At 27.8% G+C, this 6,836-nt stretch overlaps 1 long non-coding RNA gene across 2 annotated transcripts; it reads right to left on the bottom strand.

Moving 5' to 3' along the window:
- Nucleotides 1–2,175: 2,175 nt before the first annotated feature.
- Nucleotides 2,176–6,836, bottom strand: LOC107454674 (uncharacterized). 2 transcript variants are annotated; one of them, XR_011637462.1, is made up of 4 exons: nucleotides 6,659–6,836; nucleotides 5,093–5,198; nucleotides 4,841–4,993; nucleotides 2,176–2,549 (listed from the first exon to the last, which is right to left on the bottom strand). It is a non-coding gene; the product is annotated as an uncharacterized lncRNA (long non-coding RNA). The 2 variants fall into 2 exon arrangements; XR_011637463.1 differs by having other exon boundaries at nucleotides 6,679–6,830.

Genomic DNA, 6,836 nt, shown 5'->3' with positions numbered 1-6,836 from the left:
AAAATATTCTATAGTGACCTATCTTTGTGGTAAGCATTGAACTGGGGTAATGAATGTAAGATATTTTTAATCATTTAAATAAAAAAAATATGATTCACAAAGTATTATTTATCCCTTTTATTTTTTCGCGTAAAAACAGTGTGCTCTTTAAAACGCTTCAAGTAAATAAGTTTCTTACTTTTTAAAATACATTAATTTTAATCTTGTAAACACATACTACATTATTCATTCAAAAACTTTATATAGTGAGCAAATTTAATGGGTTACTTATTGCTTGTTGCTGAACCTAATGACATTTATATTTGAGTCTGATTCTTATTTTTAAAACTCACAAGATTCACTTAAATCTGAAACGAGGCGGTCTTTTATAGTTGATTATTATTGTTAAAAACAACTACTCAAAACATTTTAACAATTAAATTTGATTCTAATGGTTTAATATTGATGGTTTGATTGATATTGATAAATTCTTATAATCTATTGCTTTTTCTTAAAATTATTGTAACACTTTTGTAAATTTGTTTAAATTGCGGGGCTGAACTAGTTATGAAAATGCATCTCTAATGTCATCATTAATTATTTTTAGTTAAGTAATTATGTATAAAATTTTCTAATGAATGGTCAGTTTGTTTACTGCTCTTTTCGAAATTTAATTTTTTTATTTCTTTCTTCTTACGCTATAGTGGGATAATTACGAAGATCCATTAATTTTCGCATTGTCCGCTTAAGGAAGGTTCTGACATTACTTTTCTTCATTAAGTCTATCAAAATGTGTTTACATTGTCGCGTTATTTTGGTCTTAAACTGTAAATAGGTTTTGTTTTAAAGTGAGAGACATTAACAGTCTTTGAGAAGGAAAATAAAACAGTTACACTTAAGTATGTTATGGGTATTTTTTTCTTTAATTTCCACACTGTAGAAAAAAAAGGAAGAGTCCTGTGTAATAAAAGTCAATTAAGGTCCCTATTTTTATTACATTTTCTGCGGACAATGTAACTGCTTCAACTAGCGCGAGCATAAAATCAGTCCTTTTCCTGTATGGTAAATAATTTGGGGAAAAACTATGTAAACCCATTACCTTTCGAAATTTCATTTAGGTTACATCAGAAACTATTAAATGTGTATTTACTTAGTCATTGCACAAAATCCCTCAATTGATTTTGGAGTGTTTTTTCAACCAAAAAATAGAACTAATTTTATATTTTCTGAATAGGAAAAAAATGTAAACTATGGAAAACGTTAAAGATTTCTTTTTATCAAAATAATATAGACTATATCAATAGATACCCAAAAGCATCAAGCAACAAACCAATTGTTGCTAAAATATTCTTCCTACCAAAAAGTAAGCCACTTTATTTGAAGGAGAGTAAATGCGAATTATAGAAATCATTAATGATTTCTCTGTATTGAAATACTTTAAACAGTATCAATAAATACCTATATAAATCAAGCTATTCAATTAGTGTTAAAATCTTCTTCTAACTAAAAAGTAAAACAATTTTTCCGTTGTTTCAAAGTAAGAAAATATAAATTATAGAAATAGTTAAAAATTTCTTCTAATTAAAACGAAGACTATATCAACGTATACCCAATTACCAAGCCAGCACTTCAATTTTCGTTAGAATCCTCATCCACCCAAAAAATAAAACAAGTTTTACGCTATTTGAATAGGAAACATGCAATGCAAACTAAAGAAAGTGCAAAATTAGTTCTCTTTCTTTCTTTTTTTAAATAATGAAGGCTATGTCTTATCAGCATGTATTCAAATATGCACCGCAATCATTAAAATATTCTTCCAACCAAAAAGTAAAGCAAATGTTATGATTTGAATGGTGGAAAAATTTAAACTTTTGAAAACGTTAAAGAATTTTTCTTATTATTAAAATAGTTACAACTATAATAAAACTTAAATCCAGATATGCAATAGGGTCTACAGTTAATAATAATCTTCCAAAGAAGATGAATTACAAGTTTTGCGCTAACTAAACATAAGGCAAGGCAAACTATAGCAGCGTAAATTTTCTATTCTTATTAAAATAGTTAAGACTATATCAAGATTTTCCCCACCTTTTGTTAGTTCCTTTACAAAAGTACTGAGAAAAAAATATAGATTAAATGAAAGAGAAAAAAAATGAAAGTAACACATAAGCTTTAAAGTTAGTTTATTTAAATTCACTAAAATGTTAGCAACGCTAGTAAGAGCTAAAACGATAGTAAAATTCAATAAAAAGTTAGTAAATGAAAAAAAAAAAAAGAATATTCCTCAACAAAGCTTTTTGATTTTTTTCTGAACACTTTTCAGACATTTTTTTTTTCAGTATCAGTTACAGATTAAAGGATTACAACAATAACTTAAGGGGAGGTGAGGATAGATAATTTTTCAACATATTTTATTCCAGTTTCCTCATCTATGGTTATTTTTATATCTATTGAGTGATCCATATGGTATTTTTCCTGAGGCTTTCTTGTTGTAATTTCAGGCTCTTCAGTACAATTTATCGTTACTATAGCTTCGACAACTTCCTGGGTCTTGGAAATTCTTCAGCCATCTACTCAAACAAGAAAAAAAAAATATTGAACTTAAAACTTTTTTTTTATTGTTAAGTTATAACATTCTTCAATGTCAGTCACAGATTGAAGACTTGCAAAATTAATTTAGAACAATAAGTTTATGATAGTTTTACTGCATGTTTTAATCATGTTTTAGGATCTACTATTGCAGTTTAATTAAGTAAAATTATCAAAGATCTAAAAACAGACAAATCTGCTAGTGTAATTGCACAGACAATTTACATTTGCTCAAATATACGTCTTAAATTACTATATTATATTAGCGGAGATGCTATTTTTTTCCAAACTAGAAGTTTTCATTTCCCATATTTTGTATAGCTGAAGGAAAAATTTATCAAAACCTCTTAGAAAAAAAGAAAATCTAAATTTTAACTTTGAATTCAAGACGGCGGGGGAAGAGGACGCTTATTCCTTTGACGCAAGTGGATCACCGATGTCCAAACCTCGGACATTCTTGGGACAGAAAAAAATGTAACAATCACTAATTTGAAGGCACAGTTACTTGATTTGACGGTTCCCGGAATCCGGCATTTTTGACCTACGAGAGTTTTCCGTTTACGGAAAGGATTCACGGGATAAGGATTTTTAGAATAATTGCACTGATGTAGAAATAATTAAGCAATAAATTATTATTATTTGCATTGATATTTATTTAATCTTCAGAAAAAATATTTTTGTTTCAATATAGAAAGAAAAAATGAAAAAGTTTGAATGAATATGTTTTTCTTATTTACGAAGACATTCAAGTTAGTCATATGATATCGAAGAGACGCTTTTAATCCTGCGTCACTTCTTCAATTACTTACAATTGTTAGATTTATATTCCTAATACTTCCCCGTCACTTGATAAGAAATGGGGTAAAACCTCCTTGAAGGTAAATCTCCTGAGATGCACAGAAAAAAAGAAAGCAGCAATACATACCAATATGGCACCAGGCCTTATGAGGAACTCTAATATTCACAATAGGTCATCTGTCAAGTGTTTGAATAAATGTTTGATTAATATAAACACCTCAATGACTAAATTTGTTTTTACCCAGCTATGTTGAATGTAGGGGTGAAATTGAAAGAAAGGAATTTTTAGTGGGGAAGAAGAAGTGAAAGCTTTTTATGGCATCATTCTAGCTTGTAGGGTCTCTTAACTTGTGTTGTCCAGAGGAAAAAATACCGCGATTCGAAATATTTAACAAATGTTGCAGAATTTTCTCTTTCCTTGCAAAGGTGACAGGAGAAATATTGATTTCTGATGCTACTTATCCAACAAGCCTGCTTGATGAAATCAAGCGAATTTCAGGCAGAGGGTGCGTTACTTGTTTTTCGGTGGCGCCATCTGTGACCAAGAATGCGACTTCAGACTCACACACACACACGTCACCACCGGTTTTTTAAAGGGCGGATCCATTCATACATCCAATCATTCATCTACAGAATTTTGACCTGGACCAGAGAACGATCTATCTCTAATTCAGTACTCTCTGAGGTTTTGATTTGTTTTGGGAACTTAGAGGATTTTGTGATCTTACAGATTTAACGTGCATCAGTCACCATTTACTACACGGGAAGACAGTCGGGATCGAACTTACGACCTCTTGGACATGGGCCCAACGCCCTAGAAACCAGTCTATCCCGTCCTGTATTCTTTAGTAAGGAAATAAAATAATATTTTTAGTTATGGATAAGGCAAAAAATTTGCATTCTTTTAGAATGTTGAAACATTGCATAAATTTTTTTTTTGAAAATTTAAGGCAAATAATTTTTTTCCCTCAAATTTTAAAAAATTGTTGTCCAATTAAAAATGATCGAAAATATTGTGCAAAAATATATAATATGTATTTTTATTTTATTTTATTTATATTCAAAAATTAATCAGTAGTTGATTTTGTGAATTCTAGAAATATAAATAATGAATAACTGTTTCTTTTAAACCTGAATAAGTTCATATAAGTGTAAATTTGGGAAATTATGTGGAAGTGAGCTTGATTAGAAGATTTTACCTTTAACGCAAAAAAAAAAGACGCTGATATATCATCCAGTACTTCATAACCATAAATTATTAAAATGCTTCTATTATATTATATTTAAATTTTATTAATTATTTTATTATTTTTTAATTATTTTAACTACATTAATTTTTTAAACTTATTTTGCCCAATATAATACAAAATGATAAAGAAAAATGAAAAATATGTCTTATAAAAATTACGCTTCAAATAGCTAAGAAACTGATATTATAAGAAAACTAATGGATAAAAAAGATACTTTATTTTACCCTATCAGACCACTTATTTATTTCAAGACGTTTCTTGTGAAATCCAAGTTCATGTTCTATGTTGTGTACACACATATCCTTAACATAATCCTCGAATACACGTCGTCTAAAGACCTCTTCTTCATTAGAATAATACTTCTTTTTGTATTTGCGCTACAGAAGAGAATGAGAAAAAAATTATCGTTTTGCCACAAAAAATATAAATGCAATTTTGTGCACAAGTTAATTAAAGTAAAAACAAAGAATACTGACCTTATATTCAGCCCAAATGTTTCTGTAAATGGGATCGATAAAAATTAACTCAACTGATATGACCATTAGTACAAAAAAGAATAAAACAAGCAGCTTCATATTCTAACTGAAAATTAAAACAAAATAGATGGTCTTATAATCAGATTTAAGAATTAGTTTTTCTAATGATAAAGCAAATATTACTTTGATGTTTATCAAATTAAGATGCCATGAATTCAGTGAGGTATCTTTGATATGAACAAATAATAAAATAAAGTTAAAATTTTGAAAACTGCATTTTTTAAGTAGGCGCAAAAGGGGGTAATAATTATATTTGTTAGACGTTAGACTTTGAACAAAATACGTAGATCGCATCATTTTTGAAGAAAATGCTGGAAATTTTCGGTACGAATTTTCCTGCATTTTTTTTTTTTTTTTTTTTTTTTTTTTTTTTTTTTTTTTAAAAANTTTTTTTTTTTTTTACTTTTTTTTTTCTTTTTTTTTTTTACAAAAGAGATGTGCTTTACGTTTTTTGTGTCATGCATGACGAAACTCTTTCTAAGTCTACTTAAAAATATAGTTTCTAAAGTTTTTAATTCATTAAATTCTCTTCTTCTTTTTAGTTTAGTTTTTGTTATTTTCTTTAAGTCGGAAAGTCCATAATTTCAAATTTCATGCTTCATATAGTAAATATTTACAACCTGATTACGTTTCCTGCTAAGAGCCAAGTTAAATTTCGGAACTTCTAGCTAGAAGGAAAATGCCGGAATTTTTAATTTATTATGAATTCTATGATATATATTCAGAAAGTGACTGAAACTTTTTTTTATCCAGAACTGATCTCCAAATCAGTGTTGAACTCTCTAATTATTCGGAAAATGGTCTAACTGTTAATGTGGTAACAAATTCTATAAAAGTAATACTTTATTCAATATATTTTTTTTTAGTATGATAAGTCACTTTGAATAATATTTAGCACTGAAGATACCTTCCATTAGTTTATTCATTCAAAGCCTGAACTCCTTAAAATTTTTATAAGAACTCATTTTTAAAAGGAACATAGCAGTGGTTGCCAAAAAATATTGATTGCTAAACAACTATTTCCTGCTTATATTTTAACCGTAAAATTTCACACCATACGTTTTACGGTAATATTTATTTAATTACAATTATTCAAAGATTTTGCAGTAAATATTACAGAATAAAAAATACGGTTCACCAAACTTTTTGTTCCATAAAATGTTTAAAAAAAATTAAAGAAAACGGATTTTACTGTAAAAAGTACTGGCATTCTGAGTGCCGGTACTTTTTGCCGTAAAGTTTGGCCAAATAATTTTTACAGTATAGTTTGATTTATACCTAAGCAAATTGAATACTTTTATATTTTTATCAAGCAATTAAACATTTTTTATTTTAAATGTCTCCTTTTTGTTAGACATATTTAAAAAAAGGAAAGCCAAAAGGGAATTTTATAGACAATATTTTGTAAATTAGAAATCAAAACTGAAGAAGTTATCGAGACAAATTCATAACATGAACATGCCTATTATTAAACATTGTAAAAATAATTATGTATGTTTTATTTACCTTATAATAAAAACGTTTACCTAGAAAAGAAAGTTAGACGATCACAAGTGTCCCCTCCTTAAAGTTTAGAAATAGTTACAAATTTATTGTAATATTTTTAATTTGGAAATTTCTTATTGGCTTCAAATCGTTGACCGTCAAAAAATATCGCACATTTACTTAAAATCTTACTATCAAT

Source organism: Parasteatoda tepidariorum, chromosome 8 (genome assembly GCF_043381705.1).
Source record: "Parasteatoda tepidariorum isolate YZ-2023 chromosome 8, CAS_Ptep_4.0, whole genome shotgun sequence".
In the NCBI taxonomy this organism is placed as follows: Eukaryota; Metazoa; Arthropoda; class Arachnida; order Araneae; family Theridiidae; genus Parasteatoda; species Parasteatoda tepidariorum.
This window is presented reverse-complemented; position numbering and strand designations above follow the sequence as displayed.